This window comes from Dama dama, chromosome 8, assembly GCF_033118175.1.
Source record: "Dama dama isolate Ldn47 chromosome 8, ASM3311817v1, whole genome shotgun sequence".
Lineage (NCBI taxonomy): Eukaryota > Metazoa > Chordata > Mammalia > Artiodactyla > Cervidae > Dama > Dama dama.
In genome coordinates, this window is record NC_083688.1 from 27,561,443 (window position 1) to 27,586,817 (window position 25,375).

Sequence of the window (25,375 nt, forward strand, 5' to 3'; positions counted from 1 at the left end):
GACTTGGCTCTGAACCACTTGGAGCTGTTTCCAAAATGTGGTTCCGCCCCTAAGGATTTGCTACCATGGAGGGCAGCAAAACAACACTAGAAGGCTTGGAGGGCAGGTGAAAGAGGAGCATTCCAAAGCATGTTCTGAACCAGGCAGCACCACTGAAGTAAGAGTTTAGACTCCCCTTGGGACTTCTTAGAACTAGACATGCTAAAAATAATGATAATTTATCTGGATGGGTAATGAACTTAGCATAAAATGCAAAAGGTCTCATTCTGTGGATTGCCTTTTCACTCTCTTGATAGTATCCTTTGATGCACAAAAGTTTTTAATTTTGATGAAGTCCAGTTCATCTATGTATTCTTTTATTGCCTATGCTTTGGGTGTCATATCCAAGAAATCATTGCCAAATCTAATGTGAAGAATGTTATCCCCTGTGTTTTCTTCTGAGAGCTTTACAGTTTTATGTCTTTGATCCATTATGAATTAATTTTCATACACAGTATAAGTTAAGGGTCCAACTTCATTCTTTTTCATATTAATGTTATATGAATATTATATGATAGATAATTTTCCCAGCACCATTTGTTGACAAGACTGTCCTTTTCCTCTTATTGAAAACAATTTAGCCATATATGCAAAGTGTTTTTTTCCTAGGCTCTCTGTTATGGTCCATTGGCCTAGGTATCTGTCCTCACACCACTACCACACTGCCTTGATTACTATAGCTTTGTAATAACTTTTGAAATCAGGAAGTGTGACTCCTCCAACTTTGTTGTTTTTTTTTCAAGATGTTTTGGCTATACAGGTTCCATTGAGATTCCATTTTGAATTTTAAATGGAATGAATTTTTCTATTTCTTAAAAAAAAAATTTGGTGAGATTTTTACAGGGGTTGCATTGAATCTGCAGATTCCTTTGGGTAGTATTGAAAGCTTAACAATATTAAGTCTTCCAATCAATGAATACTGGATGTCTTTCCATTTTTGTGTCTTCTTTATTTCAGAAATGTTTTGTAGCTTTCAATGTGCAAGCCTTACTCTTCCTTAGTTATGTTTGTTTCTAAGTATTTTATTCTTTTTGATGCTATTGTAAACGAAGTTGATAATAAGGGCTTTTCCCTTTATTCTGTTAATGTGATATATTATACTGATTGGTTTTCATATGTTAAACTAACCCTGCATCCCAGAAAAAAGTCCCATGTCATCATGTATATAATCCTTTTAATATGCTGTTGAGTTTTGCTTTGCTAGTGTTTTGTTGAGAAGTTTAACATCAATATTTATAAGGAATATAGATCCGCAGCTTTATTTTCTTGTATGTCTTTGTCTGACTTTGGTATCAGACTAATGCTAGCCTCATAGAATATGTTAAGAAATACTTCCTTTTCAAATTTTTAGAAGATTTTGAGAAGGGTTGGTGTTAATTCTGAAATGTTTGGTAGAATTCAACAAGGAAGCCATCTTGTCTTACTCTTTTCTTTATTGGGAGATTTTGAGTCATTCTTCTTAATCATTCTTCTTAATATCCTCATTTTTATTTCACTGCATGTACTTACCATCTTTGGCCAATTTTTTATTGATAAACATTTCTAACCTTTTGCTATTATAAACAATGCTGGTATGAACATCCTTGGAACAAAACAAAATACCTATTTACTTATTTGGCTGTGACAGGTCTTAGTTGCAGCATATGGGATATTCATTCCATCGTGAGAGATCTTTCTCTAGCTGTGGTGCAGGGGCTTTTCAGTCGTGGTACACAGGCTTAATTGCTCCTTGGCATGTGGGATCTTAGTTCCCTGATCAGGGGTCAAACCCATGTCCCCTGTATTACAAGCTGGATTCTTAACTGCTGGACCACCAGGGAAGTCCCAGGACAAACTTCTGAATATATAAAGTTTGGTAAGGCATTTTATTGGTCATTGGAAGGACTGATGCTGAAGCTGAAACTCCAATACTTTGGCCACCTCATGCGAAGAGTTGACTCGCCGGAAAAGACCCTGATGCTGGGAGGGATTGGGGGCAGGAGGAGAAGGGGATGACAGAGGATGAGATGGCTGGATGGCATCACTGACTTGATGGGCATGAGTTTGAGTAAACTCCGGGAGTTTGTGATGGGCAGGGAGGCCTGGCGTGCTGCGATTCATGGGGTCGCAAAGAGTTGGACACGACTGAGCAACTGAACTGAACTGAACTGAACTGAACTGAAGGCATTTTATTATTTTGGTAAGGTATCACATTATTTTATGGTCACATCTCTCACCTGAGCTAAGTGATATTGGAAATGGGAAGGTCCACCAAGACAGACCTTTTCATCCATCATTTGCCAGAAAAGGGGGACAATTTATAAATGTGTGTTCATGGTACAGTCCCTTGTATTTAATACAATGCACATTACCAATATATTTTATTGAATTCGTTAAAGAAGGAAGTCAGTCCTGATGTTTGCTTGAAATCTTCCCACATTACTCTAACCTTGGAGAGTCTTGGAAACTTAAGGTTGGAAGTAACTTCATAGGTCATGAGGTCAACCAGTCCCACACTCCCACTTCTCAGTGAAGGCTTAAAATGTTTCTACTGTGACTCCAGCAAGCACTGCTCCACTTTGAATCCCTCTACTGCCTGGGGACGCAGTGTCTCCAGGGTGCCCACTCCACTCCACAAAGAGTATTGGGTAACTAACATGCCTTGGTCATGGGACAACAGACAGCCCTGCTGTTCAAAAACATTTCCTTATATTTGAACCCAGGAGATGTCTCTGCTATACCTATTATTCCGCCCTGGGAGCCAAACAGAGCAAAAAGAAATCCCTTTCAGAATATTTCAACTTCAAATATTTGGGGGTAGTGCTCACGTCTTTTGGAGACTTTGCCTATTTCACCATTCCCAATTTCTCTCCCTTCCCTAAACTAATGGACCAGCAAAACCCAAATTCATCATAGCCTCCAAAGCCCCACAGAACTGGCCCTGCCCATCTTGCTAACCTCAGCTCACTCACCTCTCCTTTGGGCTCACCTCACACAGCCTCTTTTTTGTTGGCTGACACTGCCAAGCTTTTCCCTGCCTTCCTCTAAGCTCAGTGACTGAGGGCTTGTGGATGCCTGGGTAGATCTCTGAACCTCATGGAGGGCGCCTTAGAAGACAAGGGCCCTGGTACCATAGGACCTCCCAGGCCCCATGGATGGCATGGATAGGGAGCAGGTAGCTGGTATGGATGAATCACCAGGATGCGGACACCGACTTGGCCACCACAGGGCATCTGAATTGAGGAAAAAACTGAAAAAGGTCAAGAAGGAGAGAGCCATAAGCGACTTTTCCACCTTGCCCTGTCTGGGAGCATCCCCCAGCCCCGGTCTACTCCAGGATGCCAGACGCAAGGCAGTGCGGGTGCCTCCCCACCACGCGCCCCCCTCCACCAGCTGACCCCCACCTCCAGGGCTGCCTTTGGCCCTTTGCCCAGGGCCCCTCCTCCTCTTTCTATTTCCCAGCATCTCTGTGCTTCCATCCCAAGCTGGGTTGGGCCAGGAGACAGCCGCGGCGTCAGAGCTTGGGGACAGTGTGGCAGGTGTGGACTCTGGGACCCTGGCTCTTGCCTGAGCTTCAGCACTTGGTGGGGAGGTAGGAGACCCAAGCAAGGGGGTCTGGAGGTGAGGCAGTCAGCCAGAGGCTAAGATATGGCTGCTTAGCATGGAGGTTCACCCACTAACCATCTGTACCCCCTGGGCAAGTCCCATTTCCTGCCTGGCCCCGCATGTCCAGGTGTGAAAGGGGATCAGGTCCGGTCATCTCCAAAGCCCCCTCAGCTTCTGACATTCTGAGTCTCTGGGCCCAGGGGGTGGGACACTGAGTGGTCCCTGGCAGAGCCCTCCCCGCCTCAGTGCTCCCAGAGCCCCAGCCCTCCACAGTCCCTTCCATGCTGCCCGCTCCCCCCCGCCCCCCACCCCGGCCCCCTTCCTCTCAGCTGTAGGGCTGCTTAACCTCCACAGGCGGCTGAGGAGCCAGAGTGACTGTAAAAGGGAAGGAATGTCCAGAGGCAATTGTTTCTTCCTGATATCACCAGGGGGGAGGTTGAGTTGGGGGGCCCGGCTGGAACGGCGGCGTCAGGATTATCCCTGAGACTCATCCCCCGCCACCCCGGCCTCCCCCCTGCACTGGCCCCCCTGGCCTTGGCTCAGCCAGCAATCCACCCCTCTCATCCGCCACCCTCCACATCTCACTGGTTTAAGACCTCCAGGCCTCCCTCTCCCACCTCTCTCCACCTTCTGACCCCAGACCCTCCCTTGGGACCCCTCCTTCATGGCACCCCCACCCCAGCTCTTATAAATTCCTCCTACACCTCCTCCTCGTCACCCCCACACCCCTGACCTAGCTCCTTCTCTGGGGAGGCCCCACAGGCTGGCTCCAACCCCCTCCTGCCCCACACTCCTTTTACAGACATGGAGTGCTGCGGGTTTTCTGCCAAAGTAGGAGAAGTCTGAGGCTGATCTCACCTCCTCCCAGCTCTCGACTTCCACCAAATAGGCTGCCTTGCAGGCTGGGGAGGAGGCGGTGGGGACAGGGAAGCTGAGCCTCAAGGGGAGGAGCTAGTAGATGGAGGGGAAAGTGCTTTGTGGACTCTGCGCATCAGGTAGATTTCAGGTGTTATTGGAATCAGTAAGAGGTTTGAGGCGAGGAGGATGGAGACAGGAAGTCATGTTGAAGGAAGAGGAGGGGGCTTTGCTAGCATGAAGGGAAGGTCCCCAGGAAGGCATCCTGGTGCCCTGGGAGCAGCATATGGCTGGAAGTTTAGGAGGCCAGAGTCCTGGCCAGCCCCAGATAAGCTGTGTGACCTTGGACTGGTTGCATCTCCTCTCTGGGTTGCAGTTTCTCCTTGCTTAAAATGAAATATCCTGGACGTCCCTACCTATCCTGACCCCCAAAAGAGGAGGGAGAGAGGCCCTTTCTTATGAAAAGGTGCCTCCCTGGGCTGCTCGTCTGAAGCCTTTTTGCTCAGACAGGCTCCTATCAAGCCAAATCCAGACATTGGCGCATGCCTAGAACAGACCCAACCCCACCATGTGTTGAAGAGAGGTGGCTACCCCTGCCAGTAGAAATGGAATCAGCCTCGTCCGTAGACACACATTCTCCCTCCCTGCAGGTTCCTCCTGCCCGTGCTGTCTCTGTTGGCTCTGTCCTCACTGTGTGAGCACCTGGTCCTGCCCCACAAAACAGACACAGCCCCCACCTCCTCATGGGTTCCTGGCATCTCAGCTGTCCTGGTACATTGCTCCCCCAGCACATCGCTCCCCCAGCCACCTCCCCACAGTTCCCAGCCGTCTGGGAGGACACCCCTGAATTCTCCAAGTCCCCTTAGTCCTGAGCCATTTCCTGAAGAGGCAGGGGAGCCCTCTCTTCCCAACACAAATATGCACTGTCCCCTCAGCTGAAACTCAAGGAGAATAAGAGAAAACTCTCCTTGATCAGACTAGGGTTTATCAGGGTGGAGGAGGGGCAGGGGTGTGAGAACTGGGGTGGGAAGGTGTCAGGGTGAGTTAGGAGCAGCTGAGCTGGTGTAGGGTGGCACCCAGCCCTGCTCCAACCTCCATGAAAGGAGATTTCATGGGTTTCTCTACCTACCTACGGACTCATACCCTAGAGAGTCGCTAAAGGCCTAACTCTAACCTGTCTGCTCAAATATAAGTTCCTTCTTTCTTGGACCTTAACCCAGATAGAGAAATAGAGCTTCCTTTCTTCCCTGGGATTCTCTGCCATTCTTAGTGCCATCATTCAGCACCTCTCTTCATCATTCAGCCCTCTCTTCTTCCTGATTTATCCCCATTCCTTTTATCTTTCTTCATAGGCTTTTTTTGGTTTCAACCCCTCCAGTTTGGTCATATCCCTGCTGTCCTGGGCGCTTTCCAGGTTTCCTACATCCCTCTGAGGCTGTGGAGTGCTTTAAACAGAGCCTGAGCAAGCTGGCAATGACCTCACGGGGCCACTATGCACAGTTGCTATCTATAGCCTTATAGGATCATCCTCCTCTTCCTCCAGCCAGCTGAGTCACAGTCAGCTTGGGGTCCACTCAGACCCCAGGGTCTTCTCTGCCACTCCTGACCACAGCCCATTACAGCACCCTGAGCTGTTCTCACTGCTGGGTCAGATGCTTATTCTCCAAATTTTCCAAGTACACAATGAAAGTGAGTCTTGGGTTCCAGAAAATGGCCATTTTTAAAAATTAACTAATTAATTGGGGGAGGGGTGCACCGCACGAAGCATGCAGGATTAGTTCCCTGAACAGGCATCAAACCTGAGCCCCTTGAGTGGAAAGGCTCTGCCTTTCTAACCACTGGACCACCAGAGAAGTCCCAGAAGATACCCATTCTTGAACCTTCAGTGTTTTTATAGCCCCAGATAGAAATCTTCTCACACCTGTCCAGACAGCCAGCCAATGGCCTAAGTTCCATTTGACTTTGCGGGGATATGGGACAAAGGGAGGAATTTGGGGAGCAGCTCCTGGGCCACTGCTTGGGTTCAAATTGGATCTACCACTCTCAAGTGAGTTGCTTCACCCTTCTGAGCCTCAGTTTCCTCATCTGTAAAATGATTATAATAACATAGGGTTTGGGGAAGACTGAATGAGAAACGGACTATAAAGCACTTAGCACTTAGCCTAGCACACACTGAGTGTTCAGTAAGTGCCAGCCATTACTAATATCTTATCCCATTTGGACCGAATTCCTGGAGGTCCAGGTCTGGCTTGAGTTCTTGCTTTAGGACAGCAGGTAGAGGCCAAGATTCATAGCCAAGACTGCCTAACTCCAAAGCTCTCTATCACAGGCTATGCTGCCTCTGATAATAGCATAGCTAACACTTACTGAGGGCTTCCCATGTGGTTCAGTGGTAAAGAATCCACCTGTCAATGCAGAAGACTCGGGTTCGATCCCTGGGTCACAGAGATTTCCTAGAGGAGAAAGGGGAAACCTGCTCCAATTCCTCCGTGGAAAATTCCATGGACAGAGGAGCCTGGTGGGCTACTGTCCATAGGGTTCCAAAGAGTCAAACAGGACTGAACAACTGAACACATACCACTTATTGAGCGCCTACTGTATACTTCAGAGGAATATGATGGAGTAGAAGGACGTGTGCACATCTTCTGTGAGAACTCCAAGATTACAACTCCCTGCTGAACAACCATCAACAGGAGAATGTTGGATTCCCACCAAACAAAGATACCTCACGTCCAAGGGCAAAGGAGAAGCCCCAGGAAGATGGCAGGAGGGGCGAAATTGCTTTTAGAATAAAAACCCATACCCGCACTCGGAGGGCTCAAACAAACCTTGGGCACACCACAACCCAGAGACCCCACAGAGACTGAGCCAGAACTGTGTTTGGGTGTCTCCTGCAGAGGTTTGGGTCAGCAGTGGCCTGCTGCAGGGACAAGGGCTCTGGGTGCAACAGACCTGGGTATGGCATAAGCTCTCTTGGAAGAGGTCATCATTAACTCCACCATAGAGCCACCAGAACTTACACAGGACTGGGGAAACAGACTCTTTGAGGGCACAAACAAAACCTTGTGTGCACCAGGACCCAGGAGAAAGGAGCAGTGACCTCAAAAGAGACTGATCCAGACTTGCCTGTGAGTTCCCAGGAGTCTCCGGCAGAGGCGTGGGTGGGCAGCAGCCTGCTGCAGGGTCGGGGGCTCTCAGTGTAGCAGCACACGCATGGGACCTTTTGAAGGAGGTCGCCATTATCTTCATTACCTCCACCATAGTTTGGCCTCAAGTCAAACAACAGGGAAGGAACACAGCCCTGCCCCTCAACAGAAAATTGGATTAAAGATTTACTTCACTGTGGTATTGGAGAAGACTCTTGAGAGCCCCTTGGACTGTAAGGAGATCCAACCAATCAATCCTAAAGGAAATCAGTCCTGAATATTCATTGGAAAGACTGATGCTGAAGCTGAAGTTCCAATATTTTGGCCACTTGATGCAAAGAACTGACTGATTGGAAAAGACCTTGATGCTGGGAAAGACTGAAGGCAGGAGGAGAAGGGGAAGACAGAGGATGAGATGGTTGAATGGCATCACCGACTCGATGGACGTGAGTTTAAGTAAGCTCCAGGAGTTGGTGATGGACAGGGAAGCCTGGCATGCTGCAGTCCATGGGGTGGCAAAGAGTCAGACACGACTGAGTGACTGAACTGAACTGAACTGAGCATTGCCCCACTCATCAGAATAAGACCCAGTTTCCCCCTCAGTCAGTCTCTCCCATCAGGAAGTTTCCATAAGCTTCTTATCCTTACCCATCAGAGGGCCAACAAAATGAAAACCACAATCACAGAAAACTAATCAAACTGATCACATGGACCACAGCCTTGTCTAACTCGATGAAACCATGAGCCATGCCATGTAGGCCCACCCAAGATGGATGGGTCAGGTGGAGAGTTCTGACAAAATGTGGTGCACTGGAGAAGGGAATGGCACACCACTTCAGTATTCTTGCCTTGAGAACCCCATGAACAGTATGAAAAGGCAAAATGATAGGACACTGAAAGAGGAACTCCCCAGGTCAGTAGGTGCCCAATATGCTACTGGAGATCAGTGGAGAACTAACTCCAGAAAGAATGAAGAGACAGAAGCAAAGCAAAAACAACACCCAGTTGTGGATGTGACTGGAGATGGAAGTAAAATCAACGCTGTAAAGAGCAATATTGCATAGGAACCTGGAATGTTAGGTCCATGAATCAAGGCAAATTGGAAGTGGTCAAATAGGAGATGGCAAGAGTGAATGTCGACATTCTAGGAATCAGTGAACTAATATGGACTGGAATGTGTGAATTTAACTCAGATGACCATTATATCTACTCCTGTGGGCAAGGATCCCTTAGAAGAAATGGAGTAGCCATCATAGTCAACAAAAGAGTCCGAAATGCAGTACTTGGATGCAATGTCAAAAACGACAGAATGATCTCTGTTTATTTCCAAAGCAAACCATTCAATATCACAGTAATCCAAGTCTATGCTTTGACCTGTAATGCTGAAGAAGCTGAAGTTGAATGGTTCTATGAAGACCTACAAGATCTTCTAGAACACACATCCGAAAAAGATGTCCTTTTTATTATAAGGGACTGGAATGCAAAAGTAGGAAGTCAAGAAACACCTGGAGTAACAGGTAAATTTGGCCTTGGAGTACAAAACAAAGCAGGTCAAAGGCTAACAGAGTTTTGCCAACAGAACACACTGGTCATAGCAAACACCCTCTTCCAACAACATAAGAGAAGACTCTACACACGGACATCACCAGATGGTTAATACTGAAATCAGATTGATTATATTCATTGCAGCCAAAGATGGAGAAGCTCTATCTATACAGTCAGCAAAAACAAGGCCGGGAGCTGACTGTGGCTCAGATCATGAACTCCTTATTGCCAAATTCAGACTTAAACTGAAGAAAGTAGGGAAAACCACTAGACCATTCAAGTATGACATAAATCAAATCCCTTACAATTATACAGTGGAAGTGACAAATAGATTCGAGGGATTAGATCTGATAGACAGAGTGCCAGAAGAACCATGGACGGAGGTTTGTGACATTGTACGGGAGGCAGTGATCAAGACCATTTCCAAGAAAAAGAAATGCAAAAAGGCAAAATGGTTGTCTGAGGAGACCTTACAAATAGCCATGAAAAGAAGAGAAGCTAAAGGCAAAGGAGAAAAGGAAAGATATACTCATTTGAATGCAGAATTCCAAAGAATAGCATGGAGACACAAGAAAGCCTTCCTCAGTGTTCATTGCAAAGAAATAGAGGAAAACAATAGAATGGGAAAGACTAGAGATCTCTTCAAGAAAATTAGAGATACCAAGGGAACATTTCATGCAAAGATGGGCATAATAAAGGACAGAAATGGTATGGACCTAACAGAAGCAGAAGATATTAAGAAGAGGTGGTAGAATACACAGAACTGTACAAAAAAAGATCTTCATGACCCAGATAACCACAATGGTGTGTTCACTCACCTAGAGCCAGAAATCCTGGAATGTGAAGTCAAGTGGGCCTTAGGAAGCATTACTGTGAATAAAGCTAGTGGAGGTGATGGACTTCCAGTTGAGCTATTTCAAATCCTGAAAGATGATGCTGTGAAAATGCTGCACTCAATATGCCAGCGAATTTGGAAAACTCAGCAGTGGTCACAGGACTGGAAAAGATCAGTTTTCATCCCAATCCCAAAGAAATGCAATGCCAAAGAATGCTTAAACTACCACACAATTACACTCATCTCACACACTAGCCAAGTAATGCTCAAAATTCTCCAAGCCAGGCTTCAACAGTATGTGAACCATGAACTTCCAGATGTCCAAGCTAGTTTTAGAAAAGGCAGAGGAACTAGAGATCAAACTGCCAACATCCATTAGATCATTGAAAATGTACGAGAATTCCAGAAAAACATCTACTTCTGCTTTATTGACTATACCAAAGTCTTTGACTGTGTGGATCACAATAAACTGTGGAAAATTCTTCAAGAGATGGGAATACCAGACCACCTGACCTGTCTCTTGAGATATCTGTATGCAGGTCAAGAAGCAACAGTTAGAACTGGACATGGAACAACAGACTGTTTACAAATTGGGATAGGAGTATGTCAGGGCTGTATATTGTCACCCTGCTTATTTAACTTATATGCAGAATACATCATGCAAAATTCCAGGCTGAATGAAGCACAAGCTGAAATCAAGATTGCAGGGAGAAATATCAATAACCTCAGATACGCAGATGATACCACCCTTATGGAAGAAAGTGAAAAAGAACTAAAGAGCCTCTTGATGAAAGTGAAAGAGGAGGGTGAAAAAGTTGACTTAAAATTCAACATTCAGAACAGTAAGATCATGGCATCTGGTCCCATCACTTGATGGCAAATCGATGGGGAAATAATGGAAACAGTGAGAGACTTTATTTTGGGGGGCTCCAAAATCACTGCAGATGGTGACTGCAGCCATGAAATTAAAAGACACTTGCTCCTTGGAAGAAAAGCTATGACTAACCTAGACAGCATATTAAAAAGCAGAGACATTACTTTACCAACAAAAGCCCATCTAGTCAAAGGTATGGTTTTTCCAGTAGTCATGTATGGATATCAGAGTTGGACTATAAAGAAAGCTGAGCGCTGAAGAATTGATGCTTTTGAACTGTGGCGTTGGAGAAGACTCTTGAGAGTCCCTTGGACTGCAAGGAGATCCAACCAATCTTAAAGGAAATCAGTCCTAAATTTTCATTGGAAGGACTGATGCTGAAGCTGAAACTCCAGTACTTTGGCCACCTGGGCGAAGACCTGACTCACTGGAAAAGACCCTGATCCTGGCAAAGATTGAAGGTGGGAGGAGAAGGGGATGAGAGAGGATGAGATGGTTGAATGGCGTCACCGACTCGATGGACATGAGTTTGAGTAAGCTCCGGGAGTTGGTGATGGACAGGGAAGCCTGGTGTGTTGCAGTCCATGGGGTCACAAAGAGTCAGACACAACTGAGCAACTGAACTGAACTGTATACTTGGCATATTCTGGATACCTGCTATGTAAAATCACTATCTCTAATCTTCATGACACTGGGAAGTAACTATTAACCTCATTTTGCAGTTATAGACATTATGCTCAGAGAGGTTGGGTTAGTTCCCTAAGGTTGCACAGGAAGTAAAATCAAAGTCTGGATTTGAACTAAGGTTCAAATCTTTGCCCATGGTTCCTAGAAACCCAGCTCATTTCTCTGTGTGGTCAGTAAGGCCTTGCCATAAACCGAGTTGGCAGGCTCAGCTCTAGGTCCTTCCCCTTTTAACTTGGCCCTAGCTGGGGATCTCCACTGAAAAGTCCCTTGTCCAGTTGACAAGTGTGTCTCGACATTCTGCCCTGCTTCTCTCCCCAACCCCATTGCCCTCAGATAGGGGGCTGGGCTTCGAAAGAGCAGCAGAGGACTCTGGCCTTCATCACACAGGAGTTGGGGAGGTGGGCACTAAAGGTTTCCTATCTGGGAAATATAGGGGCCACCCTGCCCTGTGCCACCCTGAGGCCGATCAGGCACTGGGGCTCCCCCACAGGCTGGAGAGGCTCCCCTGAGTGCACCCTGGCCCCAGACTGCCCCCCACTGGCCTGGGAGGAGGCTTGGGACAACAGCACCCACAATTCTCTCGGAGAGGCTGCCTGGAAGACTGGGACTGGGGGCTGGGCTTGGGTCCTGTGTCCTCAAAGTTCTAAAGAAAGTCTGGGGTCCACTGTCAGCTGCTTGGGGATTCCCATTGCCCAAGCTCTCAGGACGCGCATACACTCTGCTTTCCAATTTTAAAGGGCCTGAGAGATACAATTTGTTGAAAACAGAGCACTACAATTTTTTTTCTCCCCAGCCAGCAGTGGTCAGAAATCTACCTCCCCTGCTGTCCCAAAGAGCCCTCCCCATTGCCCCCTTCCATCTAGCCTCGAAAAGAAGGGCCAGCACACCCTCCCCCACCCCCGACCCCAACCTCTCCGCCCTTCTCCAGGCTCCCCAGCCACCCTGGGTACCAGAATAGACCACTGACCACCTGCCCTGGGGGCTAGGAGGGGCCACAGCCGGTGCTGCCACTCAGACTGGGGTAGAGGATGGAAAAGGTGGGGTGAGGACGGCAGGAGGGCGCTCCGGGGGCCCCAGGCCATGGCCAGCTGCTTCTCTGGGGGAGTGCAGCGGGCTCCCCACCAACTCTGGACCGGCAACCTGTGCCCCCTGCTTGCCAGCGAGACAAGCTGGACTCGCTAGAAGCCCTCTCAGCTCAGGCGGTCTCCGCTCCCCCCGCCCCCGCCCCGGCTCCGGCCCCATCTCTAGTCTCAGCTCGCCTTCCCTCCCCTCCAGGTCACTCCTCTTTCTCTCCCCGCCTCCTCGACCTCTAGGTCTGTGTCCACATCCCCCAGGGGCTCAGCCCGCCAGCTCCGTCCCCGGTTCTCCGGTCTCTGCCCCTCCCCTCCCCCAGCTCCATCTAAGCGAGAAGGCCCTGGCTTGGTGATCCCACATTCCAGCCTTACTGGGGTCAAGAGGGCTTCCGGCCCGACGTGGGATCCCTGCCCCCACCCCGAGCTCCCGGCAGCCTCTCCCGGTAGTCCAGCCGCTGGCCCTTCGCAGCTCCCTTCTCCGACACCTCCCCCAGCCCCAAGCCCAATTTAGCTCCTTTAATCTTCCCTGTAATCCAATCCGACCGTTTCCTGAGCACACGCCGCACTTCCCAAACTGTTAGTCCCTGGAGAGGGGTGGCGTGGGGGCAGGGCGGCTCGGCTCGTCCCTGCACCGGAGCACCCCCGTCCCGGCCCCGTCCCAGGCACTCCTGCTGTACCCCTCTTCTTTTCCCCGCCCTTAGGAGGCCCCAGGGAGCTCTGGCTGAGCAAGCCTCACCATCTGGCCTCTGTAGCCCAGGCCTGAGACGATCCTGACTGCTGACCGCCTGTTTCCCCAGCTAGTCGGAGCTTTCGCGTGGTGCTAATTCCCTCGGCCCGAAACACCCTCCCCTCCACAGAGCACTTCCTGGGAAACTCTTACCCTCTCCTCTCTCAAGGGCCAGCTCCAGCCTGGTTTCCCACATTCATTCCAGAGACTGCCTGGGCCGCTGACCCCAGGTCTGGCTGGAACCAGCCATGTGGCCCTGGGCAGGTTGCTTCCCTCTCCAGGTCTCCATTTCCTCATCTGTAAATGGGGATCATAATAGTGCATCCCTCACAGAGTGGCTGAGTTACTTGACACAAGGTGGTTAGAACAGTTCCCAGTGAATGGTAAGTGCTGTTTAAGTGTTTGATGAAAATAGTTTTAACTGTCTTGTATTACAATGACTTCATTTCCTCCAAGTTAAGACATCATAAATTGTGAAACACTTCATTTATTTAATAACATTATTTCCAGCGGAATAAAAGGAACAATACCATGTAAAATGTACAAAGTATCTGTAAGCCATCTTCCAACTTCATGTATGTGTAAATTGTTCAATGACAATATTTGTGTAGCAGACTCTCTGCTTCTGTCCAGCTTCCTTTTCAGCTTCATGTATATTCATTGTTTATGATGGGTGTCCAAGACCTTGGGTTCAAGTTCTTATTCCCAAATTGCATTTAGCTAGGGGGTTTTAGGTAAATTCTTTGGCTCCTTTAAGCCTCGATTTTTACTAAATAGCTAATTAACAATAATCGTAGTGAATATTAAATGAGATGATATATGTTTAAGGCATTGAGGCCCTCATTGGATATTCAGCCGGGAGAGCTATCATTATTGTGATCATTTTAAAACGTTTGTTGAATCTGGGCTCTCCAAAGATTCGAGGCGGACAACTGCTATTTTAAGGTCCAAGTGCCCTCCAGTGGCCATGTGGAAAAACTGCAGGCTTCAGGTGTGCTTGTGGGGGGGGTCCTTCCTTTGCTGGCCCAGGAACTAGCTCAAGCCAGCCCTACCTCCAGATCAGGCTTATTCAGCCGTCCTGGATGTCTTCACATTATCTTTCTTTTTACATAGGCCTTAAGAGACTAGGAGCAGAGCTTTATCACAGGAAGGTTACAGCCTGGACAGACACTGTCTCTCAAAGCTTGCAGGCCCAAGGCCCTGTGACTGGTAGGGTGGTGGAGAGCATCTGTTCTTCTCTGACCTGGACACATGGGATCTGGCCTGTGAGACCCCCTCATGCTGCCCACATCCAAAACTCTAAGGGAGAACATGTGTACCCCTTCCAACTATCTACTTCTGTGCTGTGACAGATGCGTGTTTTATCTTTCCTTCCTCCCTCACCCTCTCTCCACTCCCCACCTTGTTTTCTTCCTTCCTTCCTCCATCCATCGATATTTATTGAACACTGGCTGTGTAGCAAGCCCCACATCCTAGGTGCTGGGGGTTAAAAAGATCAATCTTAACAGAGACAGAAACACAGCCACCAAGAGTTGTTCACAATGTCCCAGACACCACACGCAGAGTTAATCCTTGCATTTGAGTGTTTATAGCTTCTCTGTGTGGCTGAGTGGGAGGGCAGACACAGGAACATCAGATCCAGGCTGCCTGATTTCCTCTAATGAAATGTGTCCACAGTGGAAGCTTTGTCTGGCCAGATTTGAGGGCTGACTTCCTCCTCCCAGGCCACACTGCTTCCCATAGCAAACACTGACCACATTCCCAGCATCACCAGCATGGGGATACCCAAGCTCCCTTACCTTCCCCCCACCACTGCCCTTTTCCCCAGGGCTGGGAGTCAGCCAATAGTTAGCATCTAAACCCCATTCACAGAGCAGCTCCCCATTATCCAGGATGGAGAGAAAGGAGCCTTCTGGAGTCACTGCATCGGAGGGTGGCTGAAGGTACCACACATTTTTGGAAGATGTCAGGAACGGAAGGAAGAGAGGGGTCAGGGGGTCAGTGATGTGTGCATTGTTCATGGACCTCTGTTGCCTCCTTCAGCTGTCATGCTCCCTCCTTCATGATCAAACTGCTCAAATGTCTTCCCACACCCCCCCTCAGTGTCCTGTTGCTTGTTCCGTATTGTTGCATTTCCTCAGAATTCTTCTCAAATCTAGTTGCACAGGGCACTGGTCCCTCGCTGGGTCCCCTCAACTCCTAGACCAGTGTCGTCCACAGAAATGTAAAGGGAGCCACATGTGTCATTTCAGATGTTCTAGTAGCCACATCTTAAAATGGTAAAAGAAACCAGTGAGGTTAATTTTGATAATAGATTTAACCCAATGTATCCAAAACATTGGGCTTCCCAGATGGTGCAGTGGTAAAGAATCTACCTGCCAATGCAGGAGATGTGGGTTGGATCCCTGGGTCAGGAAGATCCCCTGGAGGAGAAAATGGCAACCCACCCCATTATTCTTGCCTGGAAAATTCCATAGACAGAGGAGTCTGGAGGGCTACAGTCCATGGGGTCACAAAGAGTCGGACGCAACTAAGCATGCACATACATCCAAAACATTATTTCAAACATGTAAGCAGTGTTCAAAAATTGAGAGATATATTTTGTCATAATCCAATGTACACATTATTTATATGTATAGCACCTCTGAATTCGGACTGGCCACATTTCAAGGTGCTCAGGTGGCTAGTGGCTAGTGTGTTGCAGTTCTAGAGCCTTCATCTACGTCTCGGCATACATTCTTTCACTTGGTGTGGTTCATCATCTCATTTCCATGTGTCCTGTCTCCCCAGAGAGATTCGAAGCCTCCTGGGTCAGGCTTCTCACTTTTTCATCCCTGTATCTCCCATGGCTCCTTAAAGCTGTGCACCACACTCGCGAGGCCCTGCAAGCATGTTTGTTGATGGGAGTGAGCGCTGGGAATTGATTTTTGTGGTTTCGTTATGGCTGTAAATGGTGTATTATAGATTGCCTCTATAGATGCACCCTGCTGCAATATTAGCAGAAACAAGCAGCCTGGTTGTCAGCACAGACGGGGGCCTGGGGCAGATGAGGCTTCAGACTCAGGCAGGGGAAATCCTGCCAGACCACATACCATTTTTCTGTCTTCAGGACCTGTCATTGCCACTGTGTGTGCTCCTCCCTACAACCCCATCTCCCTTAGATCTCAGATAGAACCCTTGTCAGGGAACATTACACAAAGGATGTGTCTCCGGCATCCTCCCAGCGGGCTGGGAGCTCCTCTGGGCAGGAAAGGAGTTTTATTCAGATAGACAAGAGCCTGACCTCCAACAGATGCCACAGAACATGCTTGTCGGGTGAATAAAAGAGTGGATGGCTGGAGCCAGCCAGTCCTCTCATTCATATACTCTTGTACCCAGAAAAATCTTTGAGTGCTTACTATGTGTCAGTAGATACTAAGAACTCAGCCTGAACAAAGTGGATGTGGGCTGTGCCCTCCTGGAGCTCACATTCTGCAGGTAGGGGGGTTGGATACAGACCTATGGAGCCCCCTGGAATACAGGACAGCCTCCTCCAGGTCAAGGGTTATCCTTTAGACCCTGGGCCACAGTAGGCTACCCCCTGAAGCCCGGGTGCTGTGAGGCCCTTACTATTTCAGATTGCATTGATGATGTCATAATGGGCCCTGTGGGATGGACCGAGGACCCTGCAGGTCGGAGCAGAGGAGCCAAGGCAGGAGAAGCAGCTGGTGGTGTCCATTCGACCTCCGACAGACCTAGCTTCAGCTCCAGAGGAGGCAGCAGGTGACCATGGCACTCAGCCTCTCTGCCACGTCCATTCCCAACAACTGGCTCCCAGGCTACCCTGAGGTAACCAGGCCTGTGTTCTAGGGCTGTCTTGGTGGGAGCGCCCCAGCCAGTGCAGAGCGCCAAGCTGTGAGCCATGCATTGCCCCGGGGGATAAAAAGATGACCAGGACTTCGGGCAGGGACCCTCAAGTTGCTGACAAACTAGACCTTGAGCAAGTGGCTTACCACAACATAATCACTGTCCTCTTGGCTAACCTGGGCGGAGCAGTGTGCTAAGTGGTGATGAAAATCACTCCAGTCCAGTGGTTAGGACTCAGCGCTTTCACTGCTGAGGGTGTGGGTTCAATCCCTGGTTGGGAAACTAAGGTCCCAAAAGCCTCATAGCATGGCCAAAAAAACGGAAATAACTCCATACAGCCCGATCTGTTCCCTTGGTTTCTCCCATGTCATCCCTGAGCATGACACTGTGCTCAAGGGCTGCCCTTGACACTCTTGGTTTGGAGAATCTAGTGTTTCTCAGAATGGTCTAAAGATAGAATTATTTGCAGCATGGTTAAAAATGCATATCACTGGGCCTTCGCGTAAATCTTCCAAAGCAGAATTTTCAAGGGTAGGGCTCGTGAATCTGCATTTTAAAAAACACTCTCAGTAATTCTTACCTTAAGCACTGTCCTTGGGTGGAAATACCTACCAGAGCCCCCGAGTCCCATATCTGACTGACCAGGGTTGGCTAGTTTCTCTGTCCAGAGATGGGTGTCAGCTTTTGATATTGTATTACTGATGAAAAGCCATGATTCAGAGGCTACTGGCGGCCAGCCGTCACTTGGAAGGAATCAGCGGCCACTGAGAACAGAATTCTCTATCTTTTCGACTCATCTATAAAATGCTTACCTGAGCAGACCCTGTTTAAAGGCCATTAAAATACCAGACACAGAATAAGCCAGTCCCTGGGACTTTATAGACATATTTACTCAAACCCAAGTGCTTGCAAAGAGTAAATAATAGGGAAGCAAAATGAGCAGCACCCCTAGAAATACGAACTGAAAGTAAACAGCCCTGTTCACTAAAATAAACAGGACAAATCCAGCAAGGATTAAATGACCTCTAGTCAGAGAGGCTCAGAGCCAGCAATGCTCACTCCATCTTGGCTCCTAGAAGAAGGGGAGCTAAGGGCCTGTCCCCGCCACCTGGGGGCATCAGCTGGGGCAGTGGGGGGCAGGGTGGGACATTAGGAGGTCAGGGCCAGGTCTCCAAGGGCAGACAGTAGTCTTGGGGGGTGTGAGTGCTTCCCAGAACTTCCTGGCAGCCTGCCACAGGGCCTGAAACCTCCAAGATTAAAGGCCTCTGGTAAAATGTACATTTTCTGGAGGTATAGCACCTCAAGTCACTACTATTTGTGGTTTGTTCATTAATTTCCCAAACATTTGTTTAACACTTACTGTGTTTCAGGCCCTGTGCCAGTCACTAAAGATATCAGGGTGAGTAAGGCATAAACCTGCTCTCAAGTTGCTCACAGTTTAATATGAGAGATAAGACTGAGGAAATAATAATAGCTAACTTTTTCTTGGGCTTCCTAGTTGGTCCTAGTGTTAAAGAACCTGCCTGCCAATGCAGGAGACATAAGAGAGGCGGGTTCGATCCCCAGGTTGGGAAGATTCCCAGAGGAGGGCATGGCGGCCCACTCCAGTATTCTTGCCTGGAGAATCCCATGGACAGAGGAGCCTGGTGGGCTATAGTCCATAGCGTCACAAAGAGTTGGGCACAACTCAAGTGATTTAGTATGCACGCAACTTTTTCTTAATCTTTTTTCTATTGAAATATAATTAATTTACAATGCTGTGTTAGTTTCAGGTGTATAGCAAAATGATTCAGTTATATATATATATATATAGTATATATAATATATGGACTGTATATATTCCATGGACTGAATTCCCTATGGACTATAGCCCGCCAGGCTCCTCTGTCCATGGGATTCTCCAGGCAAGAATACTGGAGTGGGCTGCCATGCCCTCCTCTGGGAATCTTCCCAACCTGGGGATCGAACCCGCGTCTCTTATGTCTCCTGCATTGGCAGGCAGGCATATAAAAGGAATATATATATTCCTTTTCAGATTCTTTTCCATGATAGGTTATTACAAGATATTGAATATAGCTCCCTGTGCTATACACTAGGTCCTTATTGTTACCTACTTTCTATATAGTAGGGTAAGGAAATGGCAACCCACTCCAGTACTCTTGCCTGTAAAATCCCATGGATGGAGGAGCCTGGTAGGCTACAGTTCACGGGGTCACAAAGAGTCGGGCATGACTGAATGACTTTCACTTTCACTTTCTCCCATTTTACAGATGTGGAAATTGGGGTTCAACATCTGTTGATGTTGGTATGATGGTAAATGTTTAACAGCTTGCTTTCTGGAGGAAAAAACAAAGCCCTGATTTGTAGGATGTGCCAATCACTGTAGTGTGGATACTCCTAGGCCAGTCTCAAGCCACCAGCCTGCTGTCACTGAATGTGGAGTTGGAAGGGGTGGGAGCATGAGCTGCCTCCAGCACAGCCCTGCAAATGGCCAGTCGACAGAGGAGCCAGAACTTGAATCTAGGGGTGTCTGATCCTGAGCCCTCGCACATAACCACTGTTATACTGTCAATAACTACACAAGATCACTGACATTTGAGAGGGAAACACCTCAAGACCTTTGTGAAGTTCTGGTTTTACAGTGCCCCATAAAGCTCCCAAGGTTAATAAGCAGCGCTTCCCTGTATCTCTTTGTTTTAATCACCAACAGAAACAGTTGGTTTTCTTTGGAGGGTCATGAAAAAAAACCTTTTTATCTTGAAGTAATTATACATTCGCAGAAATAGTCAGAGAGGCCCCATGTACCCTTCACCAGATATCCCCCAGTGGTTCCATGTTACACAACTGCAGTACAATACCACAACTGGGCCAGTGACGTTGGTGAAGTGTGTGTGTGTATATTTCTATGCCATGTTATCCAGGATTACCAGATATAGCAAATACAAATACAGGACACTCAGTTAAAAACTTGTTTTTGGTGAAAATATGAAAATGCAAGTGTTAGTTGCTTGATTGTGTCCGACTCTTTGTGACCCCATGGACTGTAGCCCACCAGGCTCCTCTGTCCATAGAATTCTCCAGGCAAGAATACTGGAGTGGGTTGCCATGCCCTCCCCCAGGGGATCTTCCCAACCCAGAGATGAACCCAGCTCTCCTGAATTGCAGGCAGATTCTTCACTGTCTGAGCCCCCAGGGAATCCCATGCACTCTTTGGGACACACTTAGATTAAGAAGTTATCCTTTGTTTATCTGGAATTCAAACTTCACCGGGTGTCCTGTGTTTTAACAGGTATCTCTCTAACTTTATCACATGTGTAATCATGCAACCACTATCATAATCAAGGTGTGGAACCATTCCACCACCATCAAGGTGTTCCCTGTGGTGCTCTTTGAGAGTCACGCCCATCCCTTTCTCCACCTTCCCTGGCCCTTGGCAACCACTCCTTTGTTCTTTAAGTCTATAATTTTGTCATTTTCTTTGCTTAGCGTATTGCCTGTGCGATCCATTCAAGTTGCTGTGGTTAGCAGTAGTTTGTTCCTTTTTATTGCTGGGGATTATTCTATGAGGACCAATTCTTGTTAGTACTTTTTGGCTGCGCTGGGTCTTAGTTGCAGGCTGTGGGTGCTTCATTGGGGTGCGAAGGCTTACTCTAGCTGTGGCCCAAGGACTTCTCCATGTGGTGGGATGAGAGGCATCTCTTGCAAATAACAAAAATTTTATTCCCCAACAGTCCAGTGGTTAAGGGGCTTTCCAGGTGGTGCAGTTAGTAAAGAATCCACCAGCCATTGCAGGAGACGCAAGAGACAAGGGTTTGATCCCTGGGTCAGGAAGATTCCTTGGAGAAGGGAATGGCTACCCACTCCAGTATCTTTGCCTGGGAAATCCCATGGACAGAGGAGCCTGGCGGACTATAGTTCATGTGGTTGCAAAAGTGTTGGACACAACTGAGTGACTAAACAACAACAATAATTAGAAGACTGAGGAATATTTTCTCACATGGCTATATAATAATTTTGCCAGTCATTTGTAGTTGGACACAAGTTATTTCAGTTGTTCACTATTCTGAATGACACCACGCTGAAAAAGTAGTTTACATCTGAATTTGTGTACCTCCATTTCAATCCTGAAGATAAGTGTTAAGGATTGAGTTGTTGTATAACAGGATAGAGGCCCTGATGGCTTAGACAGTAAAGAATCTGCCTGAAATACAGGAGGCCTGGGTTAGATCCCCGGGTCAGGACGATCCCCTGGAGAAGGGCATGGCAAACCACACCAGTATTCTTGCCTGGAGAATTCCACAGACAGAGGAGCCTGGCAGGCTACAGCCCATGGGGTTAAAGAGAGTCAGACACGACTGAGCATGCACACAGTTATCAATATCCAGTGGTTAAGACTCCACACTTTCACTCCTGGCACCAGGGTTCAATCCCTGGTCAGGGAACTAAGATCCCACAAGCCATATAGTGTAGAGAAAAAAAAATTAATTCACCTAATAAATATTCATTATTCATCTACTATGTGCCAGGTACAGACATGAGGCATGGGGAACTGGCTGAGTCAGTCAGAGTTTTCACCAGGCAAGTAAGCAAACCTAGAGTGAACCAAGGACTGGAGGCGTGTGCAAGGGCGTGATTACAATGATGGAGCAGATGAGTTGTACTGAGTTGGAGGGGAGTGAAGAGGAGGGGAGTGAGGAAAAGGGAAGAGGTAGGATCAATAGTTTTTAGCTCCTGTGCAGGTGAGGAATTGACAGAGTTGAGTACATTTTTCTGAAGGTTTTCCTGTCTCATTCCCAATTTATTTTTTGTTTAAAATATCAGTATCAAAAGACAACCATTTCCATATCAGAGGGTAATACAGCTTTGGGGGGGTGTTTTTTTATTTTTTAAAATATTTATTTATTTATTACAGTGTGCCAGGTCTTAGTTGCACCGTGTGAAACCTTCAGTCTCTGTTGTGGCATGCAGGATCTTTAGTTGGGACCTGGGAACTCTTAATTGTGACATGTGAGATCTAGTTCCCTGATCAGGGATCGAATCCAGGCCCCCTACATTGAGAGTGCAGAGTCTTGGCCACTGGATCACCAGGGAAGCCCCAAGTGGGGCTTTTTTAAACTGAAAGGTGTAGGGTTAAACCTCAACCAACAAATGCTTACCTACTCAATCACGGTGCAGAAGACAACAAAAATTTAGTCACAGAAAGTACTCAAAGATTATTTTGCCACCTGTTACTTTTTAGTTTCAGCTTTAGTTTTTTAAAACACTTTTTCTTATTTACTTTTTAAAAGCTTTACTATGTACACACATAGAAAAAAATTCAAAAAGTGCAAAAAGATTTATAGGAATCCTTTTTATAGGATAAAGGAAGTGTCCCTCTACCCTCAACTCTCAGCTATCACTTTTCTCCTTCCCAGAGTCAGTTACCATTTTTTGTGTTTCTTGACATGTATTAAACACATAAGGATATGTAGTCATATATTTATACACATGAATGACAGCATACCATAACTGCTATTCTGTACCATTTTTTTTCCACTTAATAATATATCTTGGAAATTGTACCTGTACAGGCACTTCATTCTTTTTAACTAAATACAATGCTTTTTCAAACCTCCCTCCTGCAACCTTGGTTGAAAATAATAATCTTGCATGAGCAACTCTCCTCCAGGCAGTCTGGGATTTGTAGTTCTTACACAGCTTGCTCGGAAAGTTCTTGCAAGTTCTTACACTTGCTCGGAAAACAAGACTTGAGCAGAAAACACGTGTTGGAAACTTAAGTGCCCGTCCAACAACAACATGAGAGAACAAATTGTACCGTGTTATGCAAGACCTGGAAGTGAATTATTTACTTAGTTAAACAACCAAGATATCTACCAGCTATGAGATACCCAGGGCTAACACACACACACACACACACACACACACACACACACACACACTAAATGCCTTCTCCTCCCTACAGCATTGCTTTGGTCTTTTCTATCCCAAATGCATTATGTGACAAATTACGACTTAGGAACCGTCTCTCATAAACTGCTCAGAAAGGACACACATTTCAAATCAACTCACACTGAAATGTGTAATAGATTGCTGTGTTAACACACAGGCATTTGCACTTTAACAGTTGTTCAACCAAAAGGATAAATAATAAATGGTAGCATTGTAAACACCAGATAAGGGCTGGTGGGGAAGATTTTCTTGAGGCGGCTGAAGGCAAGAATGATTCCCAGAGACATTTTTTGGATAGATGAGGTCCCTTCTTGACTCTTCACTTCACAGCCATTGCCATTTCCTTATCCAGAGATGGCCACTGTCCTTCCAAACACATTGCCATGAATTTACTTACATATTTATTTAAAATCTAGAAATTTAGCTCATTGTGTGAGTTTTACCAAAATATTCTTGTCCTATAAACATTATTCTGGAAATTGCTCTTTTCCTCCCTCAACAGTATATTTGGCACCTTTTTTCCTATCATAATACATAAAGATTGCCCTTACATTATTTCTTAATGCCACATGGTACTCTGAAACATTGTGTCTCAAACTTTAATGAGAATACAAATCATCAAGGGGTCTCGTTAACATGCAGCTCTGATTTGGTAGATCTGGGTTAAGCCCTGAGATTCTGAATTTCTGAAAAATTCCCAAGTCAACCAATCACACCTTGCAGAACAGAGGTGTAGAATATGGGTGAAGTGGTGTGTTAGAATCGGCTTGGACCAGCTCATGAGAAGTGATCATCAAATTTCTAGGAATTTTGTGATCATATTGTTAAACACAGCAGTCACTAAAAATGAAATTGTATAAAGTTACAACCAAATAAATTATATTAAAACAGAGGTTATAAATACTCAAAAATCATCACTTTCTTAATTATTTTACTACAAATCTATGTTCCTGAGGTTATTTGTGTCTACTTGTATCCGTTTGGTAGATATCTACACAGTGGTTTGCTTTCCCAAATTCCTTCTCAACTCTACTTTCAGTTCATGTTGGCTGTCTAGAATCAGCCATAGGGAGTGTTTATACCACAAAAATTGGGTAGAAAGACATACATGACCCCAGGCTTTCTCCTGCATTTGATATTACCAATCTTTTTCATTTTTGCTAATCTGACAAATCAAAAATGCTATTTCACTTTTAACATGCATTTCCCTGTCTACTTGAGATTGGGTCACACAGATGCTCGTTCCTAGTAATTTAACAGTTTCTCTTGTTCTGGTAAATAGGACCTTTCTATGATTATATTTTCTGGTTGATTATTGTACAGGAAAGCCGATGATTTTTCAAATCAGGCCACCTCTTCTTCCACTTCTAACAGTTCTAAGTTTATTGTCTTGGTAATTGTGAAAGTGGAAGTTGCTGAGTCCTGACCGACTTTTGCAACCCCATATAGTTCATGGAGTTCTCCAGGCCAGAACACTGGAGTGGGTAGCCATTCCCTTCTCCAGGGGATCTTCCCAACCCAGGGATCAAAGCAAGATCCTCCCGTGTTGCAGGCGGATTCTTTACCAGCTGAGTCACAAGGGAAGCCCTTGGTAATTATGTAACCTACAAATAGGGACAGATTGTGCTTTTACATATAAAACTGTTTTCTGGCACTGGCTCTGACTTCAGATCCACATTGATTACCAGTGATAACAGCTAATCAGCTTCTGATTTGAACAGGGATACTTCTATATTTCCTTACTAATGTCTGCTGTAGATTTCTGGAAAACAGCCTTTATCCTTTCTCTTCTCGTTTCTTAAGAGGATTTTGTTTTTGTTTTTTGGTGGTTCCTTTTTTTTTCTTTTGGCTGTGCTTGAAACTGCACTCCTGGCAGTGAAAGTGTGGAGTCCTAACCACTGGACTGCTAGGGAATTCCCTGGTTTTGTTTTTATTAAGACTGGATGTTCAATTTTTCAAACATTTACTTTCACTTTTTAAGTTTTGCATTTTATTGATGTTTGAATTGCTCACATTAACATGTACTTTTTTTAAAAAACATGATACGTTTTACTTTTTATTTGAATTGTTTCATTTATTTATTTTTATTCAAGTATAGTTGATTTGCAATTGTGAACAAGTACTCTTTTTTGTGATCAGAACATTAAAGAGTTTTGAGCTAAGGCTCCCTCCCTGACCCTGTTTGCATCCCTGATTTTGCTCTTGTCACTGTCC

The 25,375-nt window shown here is 46.4% G+C and overlaps 1 long non-coding RNA gene across 1 annotated transcript; it reads right to left on the minus strand.

Annotated features, from left to right (window-relative positions):
- Window positions 1–2,883: 2,883 nt before the first annotated feature.
- On the minus strand, window positions 2,884–7,157 carry LOC133060427 (uncharacterized). Its single transcript, XR_009693766.1, has 3 exons — window positions 7,058–7,157; window positions 6,847–6,932; window positions 2,884–3,268 (listed from the first exon to the last, which is right to left on the minus strand). It is a non-coding gene; the product is annotated as an uncharacterized LOC133060427 (long non-coding RNA).
- Between the last annotated feature and the right edge of the window lie 18,218 nt (window positions 7,158–25,375).